Genomic DNA, 25476 nt, shown 5'->3' on the forward strand with positions numbered 1-25476 from the left:
CTCTCCAGCCACTCCTCTCCCAATTTGTACTTGTGCCTGGCATTACTTTGTCCCAGGTGCAGAATCTGGCATTTGATCTTGTTAAATTTCATCCCACTGATGACTGCCCAATGCTCCGATCTATCCAGATCCCTCTGCGAGGCCTCTCGTTCCTCAAGAGAGTCAACAGCACCTCCCAGTTTGGTATCATCATCAAACTTGCTAATGGTGCATTCAACTTATGCATCCAGATCATTGATAAAAATATTGAACAGAACTGGCCCTAGAATTGAGCCCTGAGGAACACTGCTGATGACCAGTCGCCAGCCAGATGTAGGTCCATTCACTGCAACCCTTTGAGCCCTGTCGTTCAGCCAGTTCTTCACCCGGTGCACTGTGTACCTGCTCATCTCACAGTTTGACAACTTGTCCAGAAGGATGCTGTGAGGGACAATATCAAAAGCCTTACTAAAATCCAGAAAAAACACATTTACCGCCTTCCCTTCATCCACTAGGCGAGTGACCTTATCATAGAAGGATATTAAATTAGTTAGACAGGACTTTCCCTTTGTGAACCCATGTTGACTGTGCCTGATGATTGCATTATTTTTTAAATGCCTTTCAATAGCACCCAGCATGATGATATATTGTGGGTATCAAAAGAGAGACACAATAAATAGCAGGAGGTTATAAATTCACCCATTTCAATCCTCCTAATAGGTTTCTGTTTGTGTTGCCTCATATATGATCCTTCTATTTCCTTCCTGTGACAATAACCACATCAATATTAGTAATCGCAGGAAAAGCTGTGGTAGTCATTGGGGAAATTAGTAATGGGAAATGGGTTTGATTTCTCTCTCTTTAATTGTTTCATAAAAGAAGGTACAATGCCATTTCCGCTTCATGAAGCTTTGACCCTGCAAACAGCTGAGGTTATGTCCGTCCTTTACTGAAATCAGTGGCAAACTTCACACTGAATAAAGCAAAAGGGGTAAGTCTCCCCAGGAAAAACTGCGGTAGCCCATAATTCTTGTGCACGAAGACCCAGGCAAGAAAACAGGACTGTAAGTACTGCTTGGTTGGGCGGGTTTGGGGCTTGATTGCTGTGTGTGTGTGGAACTCGGACCGGACAGTCTGGATCTGGGGAGCGAGTGTGGAGTCTTTCTAACCGCGGTTCCAATCTCCCGCGAGGGAATTGGCCGGTGAAGAGACAAAGCGTCAGAGATTGAGTGAAAGACAGCCCCGGGAAAACTGGGTGCTTGACTGCTGTGGTCAGCGGAAGACAGCCCCAGGGAAAAGGGGAGCGGGAAAGTGCCGGCAGATATACCCCAAGACAGTCCTTTGGGGATAAAATTGGCTAATTGGAATATTGATCTGGATACTAAAAATAAGGATAAAGTTAAAATGATTCAGTATCATATGATAGAATGGACAAAGGAACCTATACGAGCAGACCATTTGTATTGGGCTAGATATGGGTCCTTCGAAGGGTGGATGTGCCAGGCTTTAAACCTTTATGTAAACTCTAAAGAATCATTCAGCCCAGAGGAGAGTGAATATGCCTCCTGCTGGAAAGGGGAGATTTGGCCAAAAGGATTTAGTACCTTTAAAATATCTGAGATCTCAAGGGAAGAAAAGGAGAAGCGGTGGGATCCTCTGGAAGTTTTGCCCCCTCCCTACCGCCTCCCTCCAACAGCCCCCCTTCTCCTGGAAAAGAGCTGACACCTAGTGCTAGGGGAAGGTCGGACAGGTCTCAGAGGTTAATTGAAAAAGTATCACTTACAAACTCTCCTAGGTTACGGAGGAAAACTTCTGTTAAAGTAAAGGAATCGGAAGACCAAGACACGGTGCAGGAAACACCAGGAGTTAGTTTATTCCCCTTAAGGGAAGTACCCCTGGGGGGAGCACAAGGGGGGATAGGATTTGTAAACGTTCCTTTGACTCCCACTGAAGTCAGGAACTTTAAAAAGGAATTAAAAGGGTTACTGGAAGATCCAATAGGCCTATCAGAACAATTAGACCAATTCCTAGGCCCTAATATTTATACCTGGGAGGAAATGCAGTCAATAATAAGTTTAATATTTTCTCCCGAAGAACGGCAAATGATTAGAACAGCTGGGATGAGAATTTGGGAAAGGGAAAATCAGCAAGGCCCACCTGGGGACCAGAAGATGCCAATAGTACACCCAAATTGGAATCAAAATGATGTAGAGGGTCGTAGGAACATGAGTGATTATCGAAATTTAATTATTAAAGGTATAAAAGAAGCCGCCCCTAGAGGGCAGAATGTAACCGAAGCATTTGATGGGCAGCAGGGAAGGGAGGAAACCCCGACCGAATGGCCTGAAACGCTGCGACCTGACATGAGACAGTACTCAGGAATAGATTCAGAGAGTCCCGCGGGGCAAACATTACTGAGAGTTCCATTTGTTACACACGCCTGGCCAGACATTCGAAGAAAATTAAGAGAAACTAGAGGACTGGCAGGATCGGGGCCTGAACGAATTACTGAGGGAAGCTCAGAAAGTATATGTACGAAGAGATGAGGAGAAGGCTAAAGCAAAAGCTAAAATCACGGTAGCCACCGTGAGGGAAGGAAATATTCAGAAAAATCCCAGGGTGATGGGGGGGGATGGGACGGAATCCTGAAAGGCGGGAGGAGACTTTTAGACGGAATCAGATCCCTCCCAGACGGGGACCATCGTGAACTGAGAAAAGGAATGAAGGAAGTGGATGTTTCTATTGTGGGAAACTTGGGCATTTTAAGAAGGAATGTCCTCGAAGGGATAAAGATCAGAAAATGTTTAGAGAAATTGAGGATTAGGGGTGTCAGGGGCTCTACCTCCTGGAGGATATCTATCACCTTGAGCCCTTGATAAACCTAAGAGTGGGCCCCAGGAGGAAGTATTAGAATTTCTAGTAGATACAGGAGCTGAGCGAACTTGTGTTTGTAACATACCTAAAGGATGCGTTATAAGTAAAGAAGTAATTAATGTAATGGGAGCAAAGGGGGAAAGTTTTAAAGCCCCAGTGATCAAGCAGGTGGTTTTTGAAGGTAATGACAAAATAGGTGTAGGGAATATCTTGTTAGTGCCTGGAGCTGGGTGCAATCTGTTGGGAAGAGACTTGCAGAGCCACCTGGGGGTTGGAGTAATCCCCAAAGAGGGGAAAATGATTGCAAAAATATTAAGTCAGGAGGACGAATCCAAAATTAATCAGCAAGTTTGGGTTGCAGCGGACATATAGGTTGGTGCAAGATTTACGGGAGGTGAATAAGAGAACTTTGACTCGGTACCCTGTTGTACAAAACCCTTATATCCTTCTGAGCAAAGTTCCCCCGGAACACAGCTGGTTTAGTGTAGTGGATTTAAAAGATGCGTTTTGGGCATGTCCCCTGGCTGAGGAAAGTCGAGATATCTTTGCTTTTGAACGGGAGGACCCAAACACCGGACGTAAACAGCAGCTTAGATGGACAAAGCTACCTCAAGGGTTTACGGAGTCTCCCAACCTGTTTGGACAGGCTCTGGAGGAGCTGTTACAATCTTTTCACACCCCTCCGAAAACTCAAATCACTCACTTATGAAGGAGGGGAGGCTAGTATTAAACAATATGTAATGCAGATTGCAAAGAACTTGGAACAACTAAGAAATAAAGGGTTGCTCCCACAAACTACCCTGTTGGATTTTAAGATCCATAACATTAAAATTGGAGAACGGGTTGTAGTAAAAACATGGAGAGAGCAATCTTTAACTCCCCAGTAGGAGGGTCCCTTTCAGGTGCTGTTGACTACGGAAGCTGCAGTACGGACGAAGGAAAAAGGGTGGACTCACGCCAGCAGAACAAAAGGACTAGTAGAAGAACCTAGAGATTGGACTCTGACTTCAACTCCCGGGGACACCAGACTCACCTTAAAACGCCAACCAACGCGGTGATGTATGGGAGAGGAACTGAATAATAACTTAGAAATCACAGAAACTTGGGGAGTGAAACCAGAACTTTATCGTTGGTTTCGGGTACGGCCGGGGCAAACCTTAAGGAAAATTAGATATCCTCCTTGAGGAAGAGCACTCCCGTTACAGACAGGAGGGTCAGGGTTGTATAAAACTGAAAACTCTCTGTTTGCACTTGCATGCGATTTATATGAAGAAGATAGTCGGCTATATCCTAACCTTGAGGAAGAACTACAGCCCCCTCCGGTACCCCGTAGTATACCTTGTCTGATACATCCCTATGCTAGACATCATAGTTGGGTGAAGTGCGAATGTTTAGGTTGTAAGCAAAATTGGTATTATCGTTCATCCCGAAGACATCCCTTCTGTTTAAATTGCCGGAAGCAAAATTCGAGTTTGGCTCAAACAACTCGGATACAATATACCAATATTGTAACATTAATTTGTGGGTGGGAATTGCTAGTGCCGGTTCTGTGGGAAATTCCTGAAGAATGGTGGGAAACAGTGGTCTCTAAGTGTAAAAATCAATTTGCTTGGAAAAAGAGATAAGAACCCTACCTGCTACAAGAGCCAGGGATACCGGATCAAAAGAGGATGGAGGGCAAGACCAGGTTGGCCACTGTACTCGCTGCCAAGAAGAATTATTTCTCGGCTGTTGGAAGCACCCCAATAGGCATGAGAGGTAGGAGTATAAGCCATACTGGACCTCCACTCCTCGTATGGTTATTAGCGGTATCCTTAGTATCCAGTAACGAATGCATGAAGTGTTACCAGCAGGTCTCCTGGAATAGGAAGATGGTTTCCACTATGACAGTGCATTCGCATATCAACAGCCGCTGTTATAACTGCCATGAGTTAACAGTGTGCAAATACGACCAACACGAATATTGGGTTGGGAAGAATTTAGGAATAGGCGGAACAAGACTAGGAGTACATTGTCCTAGAGGGGAGCAATGGCTCTGCTTTACTAAAGCCGGGCATTGGGACATATCAGACGGAGGTGGGGTACAAGATATGATAAAAGCCGAAATAGCGAGGGCTGCTATCTACCAAAACCAATTAGCCTTAGACTACTTACTGGTGGAAGAAGGGGGCGTTTGTGGAAAATGGAACACTTCAGATTGTTGTTTAAAGATAGATGATAATGGGGATGCAATATTGGAAATAACAGAAGAAATCCGGAAAATTGCGCATGTACCGGTTCAAAAATGGGAATCTATGTTAAATGATAATTGGTGGAATAATGTTTTTGGGGGAACCTGGTGGAAGAAACTAGGCTACATTCTCTTATGTTCAATTGCTGGTTTATTATTTCTTCCTTGCTTAATCCCTCGTTTTATACGCTTAATTATAACAGTAGTCCAAAGCACGCAAGAAGTTTCCATACCCAAGAATCCAAAATTGGCAGCCCCAGGCTCAACTAAAAAGATAATGGTATTAAGGAAAATAAGAAATACTCCACAACAATTGGAAGAAGCAGAATTGATCTATGACCAAAACAAATGGATTAAGCAAAATGAAAGTTATGACTCAAGCCAAATGGTAGTATAAAAGACAAAAAGGGGGAATTGTGAAAAATAGTGAAGGTATTGTTGGCTTTCGCCATAATAACAAGGCTATAAATCTTTGACTTATAAGGATAACTAACCTTTAGTAAATTAGGAAACATGAGAAACCTCAAAGATAACAACTAACAGCAGCTATGAAGAAAAACATCATGAAGAAAAACATCCGAGAGAAACAAAAGAGAACTTCTCCAAAAGACTCCACAAGTGATTAACAGAAGGAAACTGTAGGAATGTGTCTGAGAGAAAATGGTCACGTGAGCCAGCCTCCCTACTATGAGAGATTAGATTAAGAGCAAAACAGGTGGTAGAAGATGGAATTAGTACATGGGAAAAACGGGGACTGAGAAGGTAGAAAACATGTTGTGCTAATGACTAAGCAATTTACTATGTGAATTCTTGTAACCAACCTGATCTGTGAATGAACTGCATGGACAGCGCGTGAACAGAGACTGTAAGCCAATCATATAGCTGCCGCTAGCGCGTGCTCTTATTGCCTGTCTATATCTACTCTGTGAAAACTGGAATAAAGGGAGAACGACCATACTCATATTGAGACTCCATCGTTACTCCGGGTCCGTCTCCCACTCCAACATCTGGTAGCAGAGGATGGTTCAGCGCGACTGAGTTCTCCAAGACTGCAGTAAGCAGCTAGAGGAGGGGAGTGGGAAACTTCGGCTGGGAGACGTGCTGCTTGGGCGCATCAGCGGGAGCAGACAACGGCGTGAGGTCGCTCCTCACCTCCCAGGCGCAGCTATGGAAACAGAAGCTGCGGCCACGCTACTCGCTGGGATCCTCTCTAAGAGAGGGATTGAAACACCAGCGAAACTGTTGCTCAAACTGATTAAGCCGGGGCAGGAGATGGGGCAACAAGTAACGAAAGAAGAAGGGGCTATATTAAGACTTCTCCTGCATATCCTCTCTAAGAGAGGGGTGAAATACGATGAGCGTATGCTCCGAAGGTTGTTAACCTGGTGCAGAGAGAACGGATTCGCACCAGAGCCCCAGACAGCTTTTAAACCAGAAATACGGGAGACTGTTGGGAATAAACTGTGGGAAGTGATAAGTAAAGGAGACAAAGAGGCATCACCGTTGGCGACGACATGGTGGTTGGTGTTATTGACCTTACAAGATATGAAGGCGGAGCGAGCCACGGCAGCCGGGGCTTTTGCAGCATTACAACCCACGGGAGGGGGATCGAACAGGCCAGGTCCAAAGGTCTGGGACAATCCCCTGCTGATCCCCTCTGCTCCACCTGAGGCCGAGGGAGGAGGCAGAATGTCAGCAGAGAAGGACAGAGCCGGAGCTGTTTGCTCCTGACATTGCCCGCCCGCCTCGCCCCCTCCCCTCCCCAGTCGTCTCCCTGAGATAGAAGTGCTGGTTTTGTATGTCTGCTGTGTAAGTGTGTGTGGGCGCCAGCTTATACCTGCTGATCAGCATGTGTGCTACTGTTTGCTTTTTGTTGTGTGCAGTGTCGTTAGGTGACTCCCCTTGAGCAGGTGTTCTGCCCGGTGTGGTACTGTTCTCGTATGCATCTAGGGCTGACACTCTGTCAAGTGAAGAAGTTTGTATATACACAATGTTTAGACGTAAGGCGAGCGCGCCCCAAGTAGATACACCAGGATGGGCTGTAGAACCGATGGAAGTCCTGAAATATTGGGGCAGTTTTCATGAGCCGACACGTTTACACTCTCGGGAACGGCTCGCCCGTGCAGGGCGTATCGCTGGTTGTTTGTTGTTTGTCTATAAGGTCATGGTTGATTGGGAAAAGGAGTTGAGCCAAAATCTATAGGATGCTCTGTATGAAAATGAGAAACTTAAGGAAAAATGAGAAACTGAGTTCTTGTTGCAAAGGCAGACTTTTATGTCAGTCGTAAGTGATGGGAAAAAAAAAGAAAAAAAACGAAAAAAAGAGAAAAGAAAAAAAAGAAAAATAATTAAAAAAAAAGAAAAAAAAAGAAAAATAATAAAAAAAAAAAGAGGAAAAAAAAAAAAAGAAACCAAACAGGAACAATTAGATGGGAAATGTGCCACGTTAGCACAAAAGTATGCCATAAGCATTACGAGAAAGCATCAGAAAAAGAGAAATAGGACACCTGATTCAAAGCAGTACCATAGAGATATGTTTTTGGTTTTTTCCTATATGTGTATATGTTATTGCATGCCTTAGTAGATTGCTCTGTGTTATACCCTGCGAGACTAAAATGAACCCCAGCAGAAGCGGTCTCTTGAGCAAGGGGGTGGAATATGGGAAAGCAACGTAAAATCGGCGAGGAGGACTGTAAATACACGCAAGGGACTCGCACCTGGGTGCTGGAAAACACAGATATCACACCAATTGTTATTCAGTCTCGGGTGCTGGCAAGAAAAACATTTGGATGACATAAGCCTGTAATGGACTCACAGACACCTTATCTAGCTGCTTGAGAATCTTGGCCTGTTGTGGAAGAAGATCAAAGCACAGTACCAGCAAGAACAGGGAGTCCGCATGCTCTCTAGCTAACAAGGACTCTCTTGCTGCCAAGGATAAGTTTAACAATGCTACTAGTACCGCTATTTCTGAGTTATTGGTAGATGTAGATAGTATTTGATATGCGATGTTGCAAAACAGAACTGCTACTGATTTTTTGCTTTCAGCTCACAGACATGGTTGTCAAGATTTTAAAGGACTGTGTTGTATGAATCTAAGTGACCACTCCAAATCCATCCATGCCCAGCTGCAGGAACTGCACCGACCGAACCAGCAACTTGTGGAGACCACTGGGTGAAATCTCTTTGCTGGATGGACTTGGGGGTGGGGTTGGTTGAAGCAAATTATACTCATTGCCTGTGTGGAAGGAATTTGTCTGTTATGTTTAGTATGCTGTTTGCCGTGTTTAATAAGCATTATACGGTCAGTTGTAGATGCCGCTTTGCATCGTACCCTTGTACGAGTTGTAGCATATGTTGCTCTAAAAACTATGTGTGTATCCATGAGAACCTGACCTTCACAGAAGAAGATAACAAGAAGGGATTACAACAATGTAGTCACGTATCAGACAGCTGCTGTTGGCAAAGCTGGATCATGAGTTTGGTGGGACTCGCTGCATACGCTGGCCACACGTGCAGCGACTCTAGCCTGCACTTTTCTACTCAATCCAGTGCAGGAGAGTCTGGTGGGACTCGCTGCGTGCGCTGGCCATGCATGCAGCGACTCTAGCCTGTACTTCTCCACTCAATCCAGTGCAGGATATAGGGAGGCTGTCTCAGGTCAGAGAGGGGGAGAGAGACATGAGCACACTTTGAAGGTACAGGGGATGCCCTGAAGCACTGTGTCTGCCCCCGCCCCCCCCCCCCATAAGTTCTATGTTCATTAACCCCAACAGCTCAGAAGGCATTACAGCATGTTGAAAGATAAGATATAGTCTACTACTGCTGCAAGACACATTGAACACTTTCCTACAAGAATTTCAACTTTATGCCCTGATAGGACAGTGGGATGATGCACTCGCAAAGAGCCTGACTGCGTTAGAGTGGGTATTTTTGCCACATACCTTTTCAAAACCAGTAACTATGATGATTGAAATGTTACCACGATTGTTTTTCCAGGGTCGCTTGTGCTGTCAGCAACCGCAATGTATTTGAAATATTACAAAAGGATTTCTCGTGGGTAAATCCAAAGAAATTGGCTTTCTGGGCTAAATTTAGGAATCTGGGTATTTATTGCCTTAGCAGGGTTCTTTTTGATTCTGTTTTTAATTGTGTTTAGTATATAACCCGCTAAGAGCGTCACAACGAGTAGAGGCACAAGTCATGGCGACCTTGTTAATAAATGGTCTGGTGTTAAACAAAAAAGGGGGAGATGTGGCAGATCTACGAGCAGAGGCCTGCGTACGGCCAAAGACACAGTGAGCAGAGCACACAGTAACCACAGAGCCAAGAGAACAGTTCATACCTTCACTCCATCCTGTGACGACCATATAACATTTTCGAATCTCGGACAAAGAATAGGGCTAAGTATTCTTCCTTCGCTAGGAACAGCAACGGCATTAAATGCGTTGAATAAGATAGGGTGTTGGGCAAGTAAACAGATAAACCTTACAACTGAAATCATATCTAGCTTGCTTACTGATGCTGATAGCATTCGGCATGCTACGTTGCAAAATCGAGCGGCTATTGACTTTTTGCTGTTAGCTCAGGGTCATGGGTGTGAAGATTTTGAAGGTATGTGTTGTATGAACCTTTCTGACCACTCATCATCCATTCATAAGCAGTTACGGGAGCTGAAGGATAACATGTCCAAATTAAAAGCGGTTAAAAATGGTTTCGATGATTGGTTAAGCTCATGGGGTATAACGGGATGGTTATCAGACTTACTAAAGCAAGGGCTCATGCTATTGTTGGTTATATTATTATTGATTATGGTAGCCTCGTGTGTTCTCCGCAAAGTGACTGACATGATAGAAAATGCCATGCATAAGGTCTGGCTGGCTCAAGAAGAAAAAGGGGGTACTGTAGGAATGTGTCTGAGAGAAAATGGTCACGTGAGCCAGCCTCCCTACTATGAGAGATTCGATTAAGAGCAAAACAGGTGGTAGAAGATGGAATTAGTACATGGGAAAAACGGGGACTGAGAAGGTAGAAAACATGTTGTGCTAATGACTAAGCAATTTACTATGTGAATTCTTGTAACCAATCTGATGTGTGAATGAACTGCATGGACAGCGCGTGAACAGAGACTGTAAGCCAATCATATAGCTGCCGCTAGTGCGTGCTCTTATTGCCTGTCTATATCTACTCTGTGAAAACTGGAATAAAGGGAGAACGATCATACTCATATTGAGACTCCATCGTTACTCCGGGTCCGTCTCCCACTCCAACAGGAAACAGATGCATGGGAAAAGGGAGCTGAAGATCATCGATCCTCAGAAACAATTGTCAGAAGGAAACACACAAATAGAAGAGAAAAGGGACTAATGATAATCAATCATTATAAACAATTACTCTGCCTAAAAGAGTGAATACGTATGCAATATTGAATGTATATAAGACGTGGGTGAAGTATTAGCTGGGGTGCCTCTGACTTGAGTCATGCACCCAGCGCTGTGCTTTTGCTTTATTGACTTTGTCCCTATAATAAAATAAGTGCCATTTCTGTTTAAGGGATCTGGCTATTTATTACATTCACCATTTAAATCGGGGCCTAGATTTTTCACTCCTTTAAAAAAAACAAACCAACCAGCCAAAATACAAAAAACATAACATCCCCCCACCACCACCTGCAAATAGTCATTTAGAAGAAGCCCTTTGCCCTCATCTTTCACCGCTACTTCAGTTGCTTTTTTGCCCTGTAAGAAGAGCTTGGGCACTTCTGTTTTGCCCTTAGCTTCAGCAGCAATATTGTGCAGTTTCAAATTTAAGGATTTCTTCTTATTATGGCAGAGGCAGAGCAGGTTACATCTTTCACAGGTTGATGATTATGGTGATGCTACACGAGTTGGGGTGTGCGTGGTGCATCATGCTGCTGTAACCAGGTAACACTGCTGTGCAGCGGTCAGAGCTGCGCAGAAGGAGGAAGTCTAAGAGCTCCAGTCCCATGAAATTATTTTCATTGCTTGTAAGACAGAAAAGAAAATTTTTACAGAAAACTAAAAGTAGATTAGGAGGAATTGTGCTGTCTCCTTTCTGCACTGCCCATTTAATAACCCGCAGGTGGCACCTGTGCCAATGTAATACCTACAGATCTTTCCAAAAACATCTCTTCAGTGGATGCTTCTAGTGATGGCTATTTGTCACGGATGGAAATATCTGACACAGTTATGATTTAGTAGCAATTCAAAATTTATTAATGATTTGAGGTAGATCAAGAGCACTTGATTAGCAGCAGATTAGCAGCACTTAATCGTTAACCGATTTAAGGATTTACAAGATGATTCAACAAAATAATTGAACAGTGTCTTAATTACAGATTTGAAAATGGCAAGGTTCACACTAACTTACTATAAGGTATCCTAAATCAATACATATACATATAAGCACAAACATACAAGCACACATCACTTGAGGGGTCACACACGCACCTACACCCAAGTTTTTAACTGCTAGGACCAAAGGTCCCTTTGCAACGGGTGACCCCGATGAGCCGACGGATGTCCCTTTTATGCGCTCACAGACAAATATTTGGATCCAGTAAAGTATAAGAACATCCACCCTCATAAGAGCTATTGTGTATAGTGTATATAGAGAGGTGGATGAAAGAGAGGCTGGCCTATAGTTAAAAGTTCCCTCTTTGCGTTTAGAGTAAACACTCACAATGCATTGGCATTCCTCAGCAGGTGATAACTGAGACTTGAGGGGAAGAGACTCGCCCTGGCCTTCCAGTCCTCGAGGTGTTTGCCTGAGTGGCGTCCCAACTCAGGGGAGGTGCTGGCCACAGCCTGCTGTGATCCAGGACAGCTCAAAGGGTCTCGCTAGAATTGCTACTTATAGGGTCCAAGATAATTGACTTTTGTCAGGTATTTTTCCACTCTGGCCCAACTCGGATAATGAGATATTCTGGTACTTTCCACCAGTTGTGCAAGTCCAGAACTTGCTAGATCTGCAAGTTCTGGTATCACCTCCCTTTGGGCCATGATTCAGGTACAGATCTACTAGGCTGTCAGGGAGTGATAGTCCCAAGGGATAGGGGAAGCAGGAGCCAGGTGCATTAAGGGAGTGTCTTAACGCTCTGGTCCTTTCTCTTTTGCAATTCATGCCTGACTTCTCCTTGGTTGGTACGTGGCCCAGGGATGGGGAATTGCACCAAGCACCAAGTGGCCAAAGAAAGGAGGGGGGGGGTGGGAGGGTGTTGCACCACCGCACTTACGTTTTGCTTCTTTGCATTAAAGTGAGCATGCCAAGTACTAATAATGCTATCCTTTAACAAGAAAATTTATATTAGTGTCCTGGTTTGAGATAGAACAGAACCATTTTTCTTTTCAGTAGTTTTACTTTTCAGCTAAGTCTCTTCTAACTAACTGAGCTCTCTGAAATTAGCAGCATATTTTTTCAGACAGTGTCTTATTCCACAATGATAACGCCTGATGTTTATAGTTAATACCAAGGAATGGTATGCAGAGAGGCTCCTGCTTATACTTATTGCTATAACAACCAAGGTCAGCTAACTTTGTTATATACCAAGTTGGAGGGTTGGATGTGGAAAAGTGTATATATTTCATTATTTTCTTGTTGATATTATTATCTTTTCTTTTTATTATTAATATTTCATTAAAGTAATTTTAGTTTCCTTTCAGCCCATAAGTCTCTCTCCCTTATTCTCCTTATTCTTCTGGGAAAGGAGAGAGAGGTTAAAGAGAGCATCTGTCATTCATTTAGTGGCCAGCTGTCGTGGTTTTGGCCGGATTGGCCAATCAGAATGACAGATGGCCCCTTCCCCCTTCTTTCTCCAAAGAGAGGAGAGGAAGAGATAAAGAGATTTAGGAGTTTAGAAAAAGAACTAAACTACTTTAATGAAAATAATAATAAATAATGAAATAATAAATAATAATAAAATAAAAAAAAAAGTATACAATATATACAAAACCGTATCAAGCTCCCAGGATGACGGTCACGTCACCAGCAGGCACAGGGAAAGTCCCAGACTGGAGTCAGCGACGGAGAGGAGCTGGATTCAGGATCTGGAGTCAGGAATGCTCGGATCGGGATCAAAGGAAGACTAACAGACTGGGTCCTCCTCGGACGTCAGCCATTGAAGAAAGAGAGTTGACCCTTTGACCCCTTAGCTTTTATACTGAGCATGATGCAGATGGGATGGAATACCCCTGCTGGTCAGTTTGGGGGGTCACCTGTCCCGTCCGCTCCTCCCTGCAGGTGTGACCCCTCTATGCTCTTCCGCATCCGACCCTCCAGCGGGGCAAATAACAAAGTTAGCTGAGCTTGGTTGTTATAGCAATAAGTCTAAGCAAGAGCCTCTGTGCGTACCATTCCTTGGTATAATCAGGTCTTATCACTCTGAGAGTGAACAGTTTCTGAACAATATGCTGTTAATTTCAGAGTTTAGTCAGTTAGAAGAGGCCCAGCTAAAAAGTAAAATTACAAAACAGAAAATTGGTTCTGTTTTACCTCAAACCAGGACACCAGCCCAGCGTAAACCACGACATTAGTTAATATTCAATTTCACATTGACACACACAGACATCTGGAGCCCTTGGGAGGAGTAGGAGGGAAAGTAGAATGCCATTCTCCAAGGGATAAGTTTTTACAGGCTGTTCTGCGCTAACACTTGGTGACGCTGCCCAGTCTAGACAGAAGCTATTGGCCCAAATTGGGAACCACTGGATAACTGTGGCACCTCCTTTACAATGGTCAGAGAAGATGATCATAATGCTGGTAGGCTTTAAGTCTGTGAAGCTATGATATTAGTCTGCCTTCCAGAGAGCGATTACACTTACTGCTGAAATAATTATGTTTTAACTGTGTAGAACACAAAACTACAGGAAATTTCTTCTCAGGGAACAGTACATTGTCATGGTGGGAGGATCACTGTTACATACACAAAGCTGCTCCATGCCACATGTGTCGCAACAAGCAGCTTTGCAGTGACTTCGTATTTAGACCCTTCAGAGTCTCTTCCCGGACCTGAACCATTCTTCCACACGCGCCACTTTGTAAAAGATCCTGAGAGGAAAAAATGTACTACGAATTAAAGGGATGTGTGGTTTTCTTTGGGTAAAAATCAGTCAAAGTAAACATCCTTTATAGGCACGTGAATCGAGTAGGCAAAACTGTTCCTCCAGTAATACGCTGAAGAGAGGAAAAGAAACTACAAGAGCTGGAGATTTTAAAATAAGAGTGTGAAACAGAACTGACTTCTTGCAGCCCTTCAATTGTTTCATCTGCAAGGTAGTGGAGGTAATCCTATCCCAACAAAATTCCCCGTAAGCATTCGCGTCCTATCTTTCCTGTTGGACTTTTCCCCTGTAATCTCAGTTTAAATTTATCCCTCATCGCCACTCTAAATATATTGGCTCATGAGGTTTCTGTACTAAAAATTTCCCTGAGATAGTGCCCATTCAGAGTTCTGGGTACCCTTCACACACATCCATGAATACAACAGAAGTTTATAAATATGAAATCGAAAGAAAGCAGCACTCCTGCTCCACCCTCGCACTTCAAATGTATGCATGAAATGAACTTGTCAGAGGCAGCTGCATTTCAGTGGCAAAGGAAGTAAGTCACAAGTTGTAAACTGCAGCTTTGGAGTTAGCTCAGCTCCAAGAAACTGAGAAAAGCAACAGAGAGGAGACATGGGTTTGTGTTTGAATATGCACACAGGGCAGAGGGCCTCAAGGATCCCATTTAGCAGCTAGATAATGGAGCAGATGTTTCAGAAGCTGCCTGGGAAGGTTCCCCCAAAGGACACGGAGCCGTTGCGCTCGCCATTGGCCTCTAGTCTTTATCCACAGCAGAGGATCCATCCAGCACACTGACTCCCAACACCACAGCCAGGCCACACACCACCCACATCACCCTATGCTTTAAAGCCATCAATCCCTATTTTAATATATCCCTTATATAAGCAATCTGTTAAAAGCCTTATGTAAGTTATTTAGAGGCTCCCACTGTTGCAGGCAGCCTATGTGGCAGATCACGCCCAGTCAGCATGGAGCTGATTCCTGGAGCTGCACTACTGAGACTCTGCAGAAGGAGAAAAGTTATGAAACAGGAATTAACAAGATCCCTGTGGATTCACTGAAACCAAAACCAGAAACATGGCTCTTACAAGAGCTGCCTACCAACCCATGTACTACTTGGACAGAGGCAAGCATTACTTCAGCTTCGCGTACTTAGGAAGCTTTGTGTTAAGTGTACTGTAATTTCATTTACAGACTTGCATAGGACATGGAAAGGGGAGCAAGCAGAGGAACTGGCTCTACTGCTGGAGGGACTTGCAGCTAGCCTGCTCCAAAAACAGATTTTATCTTGAGCTAAAAGAAGAATGAAGCAGAGCTTATAGGGAAAAGGCAGTCTCTTGCTCAGTCAGAGCCTTAGAGTCCATCTACTCCAACAAGTGCAGATAGATCTCAATCCCTCTTTACTGTTTGCTGGAAAAACAAATATAAGCCAGCCCCAGTCTGGAAGCTACACAGTCACCAAAATGCAGACAACAGCCCCATAGAGCAACTTGCTGGCTCAGACCCAATGCTATGCCAGCGTGGCAGACAGCTTCCAAGCTTGACTGTACGGATGCAATCTTGGACACCTCAGGAAAGAGCATCCTGTAGGTTGACTCCATTACCTGTGACATTTTAGCTACCGGCTGCAGTTTTCTAAGGCCCAGGCAGCTGTGAGCCCACAAGCTGGAATAGGGTACCCAGCAGAGCCCTGGACTCCATTTGCAGACAAGGTACTAAAACAACTGTCATCTTTGCTGTTCTCCTCAAATGTCAGACAATATGTGCGACACACGATGCATACTATGGTCACACTGTGAAGAACGAAAAACTGTCTTCTCTGTCACTTTTTTTCTTCTTTGTGATTAAATATATTTATACACACACCTCCACATACACACAAAGCTATCATCTACTCTATTCAGCTCTCAAAAATCCCCACCAGTGCCCTGTGAACCATAGCAGGACAGTAAGTTGTTTAATACATCAGACCAAAGTTACTTCAGTTGCAATGGATGTTCCTAAAAAAACTTTCAAGGCTCATAATGATTATTCAGGCTGTCAACACAGAGCTACCGAGCACAAGAACGGTGCCCCATCATTTCAGATTGCCAATAAAGTGTTTTGCAGTGGGTTGGGCTTGACTCATTTCTTTCCATTTCAACGTACATTACTCAAATGAAGGCCTTACTTTAGCTGTAACGCAAAAGAAGAGAGAACAAATCTTATACCCACTGGAATTCAGATGAATGAGGCTCTCGGTAAAGTGTTGCAGTAGCAGTGATACCTTTTATTAGACTAAGTTGTATGGCTCAAAGAGTAGACAAGCTCCTTTTGGTATCTGAAACAGAATTAGAAGATTGCAAATGCAAGAACATGCTGAGAGCAAACTATCATGGTTTTATTAGATATGTATCGATTTGATCGTCTTTGAAAGTAAAGGCATCTTATGGCTGTGGAGCAGAGGGTGTGAGACAGGTGATAAGGCAGTTATCTCAGCGTCACAGACTTACAAAAAAGGCAGACAGCATTTTCCAGAGGCTACAGCATTGGCTAACATTCAGACAGCAGAGTGTTACTTCAGGAAGTTTTCTTCTCTGTGCTCATTGCCACCCTCATCCCATCTTAATTTGTGCTGCTCACTGTTTAAAGCAGGACTGCACTCAGCTCTGAGCAACGCAGAGCACAACCCCAGTCCTCCAAGAGTGTAGGGGCACCAGCCAAGCTCCACTTGTGTGCTTACTTAATACCATAAGCAAGAGGACAGACTAGTTTCTTAGGCAGTGTAACAACTACACCGGGATAAAACATCAGCTTTCTCCACAAGACAAAGAAGTATCTTAGATATTATGTTATTTCATTGAGAGTGACCCTCCAACAAACAGAAGCAAGCCTGTTTCCTGACTGCATGACTCAGTTGGAAGTTGGTGCAATGCAATGACAGTTTGCCTACAGTTCTCCTTCTCAGTCCCTACTCTCCGATTCTAGCCACAAAGAGGTGGAGACAGTCAAACAGATACGAGTTACTAACGCTGCATCTGTACAATTTTGGACCCTTAGGAATGGTGAAACAGAACTACAAGAAGCACTGAGCAGTTGATGAGGCTCTTTCTGCCCAGTGTAACACCAGTCAAGTTGAGATTTTATTATTGCTCCAGCAAAGAGACATTAACAAAAAAAGGTAGCAGTGCTATTCTACAGGCAGCACAAGCCTCTCTAAGATGGTGCTGTCTCCAGAGAGGGTGTCTCTACCCTCAGCCCTTGCTCCTTTGTTGGCTGAATTGACCAAAAGCTAGAGAGTGTTCAGCTCCATCAGGAGCCTGATCCAGTTAAACTTGCAGTCCCAAAAGCTCTTCTGCCAGCACTGGGGGGAGTCCTTTCAGCTGAGCTCAATCATAAATCAGCCTAATGTAATCACAAGAATTTACTTTGAAGCCTAGGTGTATCACAGGTCTTTTTTCAATATTTTGAAGTTCACACACATACACACCTCTCACTATTCCTACAGCTAGCATACAGGGGACACACTTCCACCCCAGTAACCATCTACCTTCCCACAACATTACTGCAGAAAGCTAAAGAGACACTACAATTTGACAAATGATTTGCTGTGAAGAGAAAGTAGTTCAGCAAAGGGGTATGCCTAGACATACAGGCAGGATTACAGTCTGCTTCCCAGGGCAGACGGAGACAGCTATGAGTGCTTGCAAAGAGGGGGAGATGGTGAAAGCCATCAGGCGGCCTCTTGTCTCCCCCGGAGAACCAGTGTGTTACATATGGCACAGTGCACCGCACTGCTTTGCCTGAGGCTCATGCTGCAGAGCTGGTACTCACAGGGGCATCCCAGGGACAGCAGCATCCATTGCCCTCATGCCACATGGCCCCATATCAAACACAGAACTGAAGCATGCTCGAATGTCTGGGTTTGGTTCATATTCTTCTCCCTCACATAGACACAGTCCTGCAGGGAGAAGCATCTCTTGTTGCACTGACAAAATGACCTTGTGCTTGCCAGTGCAAAGTAAGTCCACAATAGCAGAAAGCAGTGTTGTGCAAGAATATCAAGGCAAGCTCTGAGAGAGCTCAGGTATTAAAAGTAGGCTAAATCATCCCAAAAGCATCATGCTAACGTCTGACTGCCTTCAGCCACCTTACTGGCCCTTTCAAAGACGGCTCTCCCCTCTGCATAACACCATATTGCGTAAGGGCAAAGGAGAGAGGGGTCACCCACAAACAGGGCTCGAGAGGCTGGAGAAAGATTTCTACAGAGAAATGATATGATTCATGTATTGCAACCAGTAGCAAAGCTTCAGCAGATGGTCGAATCGGACTTATCAACAAAATTCAAATATATTCTACAGGCAAAAGTACACTGCTAATACGAGGTAACCTCTAACCTCAGGAAGAAAAGGAGAGTTTATGGCCTATGGAAGAAGGGGCAGGCCACTCAGGAAGACTACAAATATTTTGTCAGGCTATGCAGGGAGAAAATTAGAAGGGCCAAAGCCCAACTAGTACTTAATCTGGCTACTGCCTTAAAAGACAATAAAAAATGTTTCTATTAATACATTAGCAACAAAAGGACTACAGAGAATCTCCATCCTTTATTGGATGCAGAGGGGAAACATAATGAAAAGGTTGAGGAAAAGGCTGAGGCGCTTAATGCCTTCTTTGCCTCGGTCTTTAATAGTAAGACCAATTGTTCTCAGGGTACCCAGATCCCTGAGCTGGATGACAGGGACAGGGAGCAGAATGAAGCCCCCATAATCCAAGAAGAAATGGTTAGCGAGCTGCTACACCACTTAGACACACACAAGTCTATGGGGCCAGATGGGATCCACCCAAGGGTACTGAGGGAGCTGGCAGAAGTGCTCGTCAAGCCACTTTCCATCATTTATCAGCAGCCCTGGTTAACCGGGGAGGTCCCAGTTGGCTGGAGGCTAGCAAATGTGATGCCCATCCACAAGAAGGGCCCCAAGGAACTACAGGCCTGTCAGTCTGACCTCAGTGCCGGGGAAGATTATGAAGCAGATCACCTTGAGTGCCATCACGCGGCACGTACAGGACAACCAGGTGATCAGTCCCAGTCAGCATGGGTTCATGAAAGGCAGGTCCTGCTTGACTAACCTGATCTCCTCCTATGACAAGGTGATCCACTTAGTGAATGAGGGAAAGGCTCTGGATGTTGTTTACCTGGACTTTAGTAAAGCCTTTGACACCATTTCCCACAGCATTCTCCTGGAGAAAGTGAATGCTCATGGCTTGGATGGGCGTACGCTTCTCTGGGTAAAAAAACTGGCTGGATGGCCGTTCCCAAAGATTTGTGGTGAATGGAGTTAAATCCAGTTGGCAGCCGGTCACAAGTGGTGTTCCCCAGGGCTCGGCATTAGGGCTAGTTCTGTTTAATATCTTTATCAATAATCTGGAGGAGGATATGGAGTGCACCCTCAGGAAGTTTGCAGACAACGCCAAGTTAGGCAAGAGTGTTGATTTGCTTGAGGGTAGGAAGGATCTACAGAGGGATCTGGAGAGGCTGGATTGATGGTCCCAGTCCAATGGTATGAGCTTCAACAAGGCCAAGTGCCGGGTCCTGCACTTGGGTCACAACAACCCCATGCAGCGCTACAGGCTTGGGGAAGAGTGGCTGGAAAATGGCCCAGCAGAAAATGACCTAGGGGTATTGGTCGACAGCCGGCTGAATATGAGCCAGCAGTGCGCCCAGGTGGCCAAGGCGGACAATAGCTTCCTGGGTTGTATTAGAAATAGTGTGGTGAGCAGGACTAGGGAAGCGATTGTACCTCTGTACTTGGCACTGGTGAGACTGCACCACAAATACTGTGGTCAGTTTTGGGCCCCTCACTACAGGACGGACATTGAGGTACTGGTGCGTTTTCAGGGAAGGGTGACAAAGCTGGTGAGGGGTCTGGAGAACAAGTCTTATGAGGAGCGGCTGAGGGAACTGGGGTTATTTAGCCTGGAGAAAAGGAGGCTCAGGGGAGACCTTATCGCTTTCTACAACTACCTGAAAGGAGGTTGTAGTGAGGTGGGGGTTGGTCTCTTCCCAAGTGATAGGCGATAGGACAAGAGGAAACAGCCTTGAGTATTTAAAAGACATGTAGATGTAGTGCTGAGGGACATGGTTCAGTGGTAACTTGTCAGTGCTAGAGTAATGGTTGTACTTGATGATCTTAAAGGTCTCTTCCAACCAAAACGATTCTGTGATTCTACGACTCATCTAGCAGCAGAGAGTCCCCGGCATCCCCAAGCACTGGGTGTACTGACTGCCAGAGGATCCTTGAGCTGCCTGCCACTTCTGTTGCAGAGACTGCACCACTTCAGATTTGGGCTTTTAACCTAACTGAGCCCTCTTGTTGGCTTCACTCTGCACTTCTAGGTAACTGAGTTTGGATACCTTGCCATTACATTTTCGGAATAAAAGTTCTCTGGGAGTATTTAAAAAATATTTTTCTTTAATTACTCCCACACCTCTTTCTCTTGAAACCCTTCAGACATGAAGTCCAAGTTCCCAGGGAATGCAATGAACCAGCAGTCCAATGTAGACATATTTTTTTCTGTGTTGCAAAAAATTTGGCTTTTTTGGTCCTGCAAATATAGTTTAAACACATTGTTTTAGTGAATTCTTATTAGTTTTCTCTTCAGAAAGACCCCAATACTGAAACATCTGTGTGTACCAGCAGTCTTATATTGTAGACTCTTGTGAGGTCTGTCTTCCTATTATGTTGTCCTGATTTCAGCTGGGATAGAGTTAACTTTCTTACTAGCAGCTGGTATAGTGCTATGTTTTGGATATAGGATGAGAATAATGTTGCTAACATGCTAATGTTTTTAGTTGTTGCTAAGCAGTCGAGGACTTTTTCAGCTTCCCATAGAAGCTGAGAGGGAGCATAGACAGGACAACTGACCCAAGCTGGCCAAAGGAATCTTCCATACCATAGATCTCATGTTCAGTATATAAATGGGGGTTGGCTGGGGGGCAGGAATTGGTGATCGCTGCTCGGGAATGGGCTGGGCGTCAGTCAGCGGGTGGTGAGCATTGTACATCACATGTTTTGTATATTCTTTTATCTGCAGAGGGTGGAAGCAAGGACAGGTAGACGGGGAGGAATACAGAGAAATTGTCCAAGCAGCCAGGGACCAGGTTAGGCAAGCTAAAGCCCAGATAGAATTAAAGCTGGCAAGGACTTCAAGGACAACAAGAAAAGCTTCTACAGGTATGTCAGTGATAAAAGGAAGACTAGGGAAAATGTGGGCCCTCTCCGGAAGGAAACGGGAGACCTGGTCATCTGGGACATGTACAAGACTGAGGTACTCAATGACTTTTTTGCCTCGGTCTTCACTGGTAAGAGCTCTAGCCACACTGCCCAAGTCGCAGAAGGCAATGGCAGGGACTGGGAAAATGAGGAATTGCCCACTGTAGGAGAAGACCAGGTTTGAGACGATCTAAGGAACCTGAAGGTGCACAAGTCCATGGAACCTGATTAGATGCATCCACACATTCTGAGCGAACTGGCAGATGAAGTTGCCAAGCCACTATCCATCATATTTGAGAAGTCGTGGCAGTCTGGTGAAGTTCCTGCTGATTGGAAAAGGGGAAACATAACCCCCATTTTCAAAAAGGGAAAAAAGGGGAACTACAGGCTGGTCAGTCTCACCTCTGTGCCTGGCAAGATCATGGAGCAGATCCTCCTGGAAACTCTGCTAAGGCACATGGAAAAATATGGAGGTGATTGGTGACAGCCAACATGGCTTCACTAAGGGCAAATTGTGCCTGACAAATTTGGTGGCCTTCGACGGTGTTAAAGCGTTGGTGGATAAGGGGAGAGCAACTGACATCATCTACCTGGACTTGTGCAACGCATTTGACACTGTCAAATGGGAAGTGGTTGAGGCACCATCCCTGGAGGTATTTAAAAGATAGGTAGAAGTGGCACTTAGGGACATGGTTTAGTGCTGGACTTGGCAGTGTTAGTTTTATGGGTTGGACTTGATGATCTTAAGGGTCTTTTTCCAACCTAAATGATTCTATGATTCTCTTTTGTTCTATTGTTAGTATCCATTATGTCCTGGTTTGAGTTAAAATATAACCAACTTTCTGTTCAGTAATTTTACTTCTTAGCTAAGCCTCTTCTAACTCTCTGAAATTAACAGCATGTTGTGTCAAAAACTGTTAGTTCTCGGAGTGATAAGACCAATGTTTATAGTTGAAGCCAAGGAATGGTACGCAGAGAGGCTCTTGCTTATACTTATTGCTATAACAACCAAGGTCAGCTAATTTCGTTATTTGCCCCATTGGAGGGTTGGAAATGGAAAAGTGTAGAGGGGTCCCACCTGCAGGGAGGAGCGGATAGGACAGGTGACCCAAAATTGACCAGCAGGGGTATTCCATCCCATCTGCCCCATGCTCAGTATAAAAACTGAGGGATCAAAGGGTCAGCCTTTTTTCTTCAATGGCTGATGTCCGAGGAGGACCCTGTCTGTTTGTCTGCCTTTGATCCCGATCTGTGGGTTCCTGACTCCATCTGTGGAATCCAGCTCCTGTCTGTCGCTGAGTCCAGTCTGGGTCTTCCCCAGTGCCTGCCGGTGACGTCATCCTGGGAGCTTAATATGGTTTTGTATACACTGTATCAATTTCATTATTTCCTTTTTATTTTATTATTAATATTTCATTAAAGTAGTTTAGTTTCTTCTAAACTCGTAAATCTCTTTGTCTCTCTCTTCTCCTTGGAGCGAGAGGTGGGGGAAGAGCATCTGTCACCTCATCATTGGCCAATTTGGCTGAAACCACGACAGATTTATTGGTGCCTAACATGGGGCACAAATGGAGCTTGACCAGAGCTCTGATAGATTGTTTGAGTAGTTTGAATTCCAGCTTGCTCAGGGAGAACAGACAGCTCACATCATTTCATTCTTATGTGAAATGTTATATCGTGCCTTTAGAGAGCTTTGTATGAAGTTAATTGATGCAGTGGGGTTTAACTGGCGGAATATATTGCATGGTTTATTTGTTTTTTGTGTTTGTATGCGATGGTCTAAGCATGCTATGTTGGTGTTTGCCTTCAGACATATAAAATAATTGCTTGGATAACAGATATGCATATCTTGGGCATCACATGATGGATTCTTTTACTAATTACACTTTTGGTTTTACCTGGGAAAAGTTTACTTTGCCCTTTGATGATTATGCCAAAGTGACACTAACGGAATTAGGGGATGAAAAACCTTTGGGCTGTTTAGAGAGTGAATGTTACTTTCATTTCTACGTGATTTTGTTGTCGGTTTTCCTGAATGTGTTGCAGGGGTGGTTTATTGTTAAGTATCAGTACAGGAGCAAGTATTATGTGACATGTGATATTGCTACTCAAACCCGACGGCTGAAGTCAAAGATAGCAAAAATTCAGACAACCCCACCACCGAAAGCCACAGCAGAAACACAAACAACTAAAATTACTGCCCAAGGCACAACACACAAACAACGGTGCCAGCCCCGACACCAGCCCGAGCGGCATCAGTTGCCCCCCTACAGGCCCCGACGTCGGCCAGGCCCACACCTCTGCCCATACTGGCGAAAGCCATGCCCCTGCCCATAACGTCACTGGTGCCAGTGTCATCGGCTGACTCTGCCTCCTGCACCAGTGACCCCACACACCTGTATTGCCAGCCCCTCCCCTTCCTGTAGTGGCACCGGTTGCTCCAGACCCACAAGGAGCACGGTCACTGCACCAGCTGCTCGGACAACAAGCATTGCTGCTACTCAGACTCCAACAGTACCGGCACAAGTTGCCCTGGTGACCAGGAAGCAGAAAAGAAAGTCAGCTCGTTCCCCTGCCTCTTATGACAGAGACCAGCCAAGCCAGACATCATGGGAGAGGGTTCCTCTGACGAAGATCCAGGAGAGGGTCCTTCTCAGCCAGCATTAACACAGGATGAGGATTCAGATGCAGAGATAATCATTAAATTCTTCTCTATGAAGGATTTGAGAAATATAAGGAAGGACTTTAGTCAATATGAAGGGGAGGCACTTATCTTCTGGTTGCTTGGATGCTGGGACAATGGGGCTGATACCATAGATTTAGATGGCAGAGAAGCTAGGCAGTTGGGAAACCTGGACCGAGATGGAGGTATTGATAAAGCGATTGGGAGAAAATCAAACACTCTCAGTCTCTGGAGGCGACTGCTATCAGCTGTAAAGGGCAGGTATCCCTTTAAGGATGATATCAAATGCAGTCCAAGCAAATGGACCAGCATAGAAAAAAGTATTAAGTACCTGAGGGAACTGGCTGTACGAGACGTGATTTATAGCAACTGGCAAGTGAATGTAGACCCTGATGAAATGCCATGCAAAAGATCTTAATTGAGGAAGTTTGTGCAGAGTGCACCATCGATGTATTCACATACATTGTCAACGATGTTTTGGGGAGGATCTGATGTTGATGCACCTACTGTAAATGAGGTGGCTAACAAGGTGCAACAGTATGAAGAAAATCTCTCGTCCCTTCACTGTGGCAGACATGGACATAATTGAGCAAACCAAGAAAATGGCTGAGAAAATCAAGAAGATGTCTGAGAAAACTGAGAAAATGACTGAGACAATAGCTGAGCAAAATGAGAAAAATGATAAATTTTTCATAAACTGCTTGAAAAACTGTCTGAGATTGGGAAAGAATCCCACTCTTCCCCTCAACAGACCCTCTCATTTTAAAGTAGTTTACTTTCTTCTAAACTCGTAAATCTCTTTATCTCTCTTCTTCCTCTCCTTGGAGCAAGAGGTGGGGGAGAGCATCTGTCGCATCATCATTGTCCAATTCAGCAAAAAGCACGACACCATTATCATGTAGTACTCATTAACCACTCACTGCATAAATGTGTAGCTGTAAGTTTAAAATGAGAGATTGCAATAGCTCTCAAATTTATTTAAGAATAGCAGGGAGGTCTCCAATCATAAAGTTTTGATCTACTTATTTTTTGCTATTCTTAATGATGAAGAAAGTAAACTACTTTAATTCTGTACAATATGCTGTTAATTTCAGAGAGTTAGAAGAGGCCTAGCTAAGAAATAAAATTACTGAACAGAAAGTTGATTCTGTTTTACCTCAAACCGGCACCAGGAGGAGCTGTGCTTCAGTACCAATTACCTCTAAAGCAGCTCTACCTCCTTTATATGCTGCCAATATTTCTTTCTCAGTTGGGGCATAGTTGGCCTTGGAGCCTTTGTATCCTCAACTCCAGAATCCTAGGGGTCAACCTCGAGTCTCCCCTGGTGCTTTCTGCCAGAGGCTCCAGGTAGGGCCACTGTCCCTGGCTGCAGTGCAG

Source organism: Rissa tridactyla, chromosome W, assembly GCF_028500815.1.
Source record: "Rissa tridactyla isolate bRisTri1 chromosome W, bRisTri1.patW.cur.20221130, whole genome shotgun sequence".
NCBI classification, from domain to species: domain Eukaryota; kingdom Metazoa; phylum Chordata; class Aves; order Charadriiformes; family Laridae; genus Rissa; species Rissa tridactyla.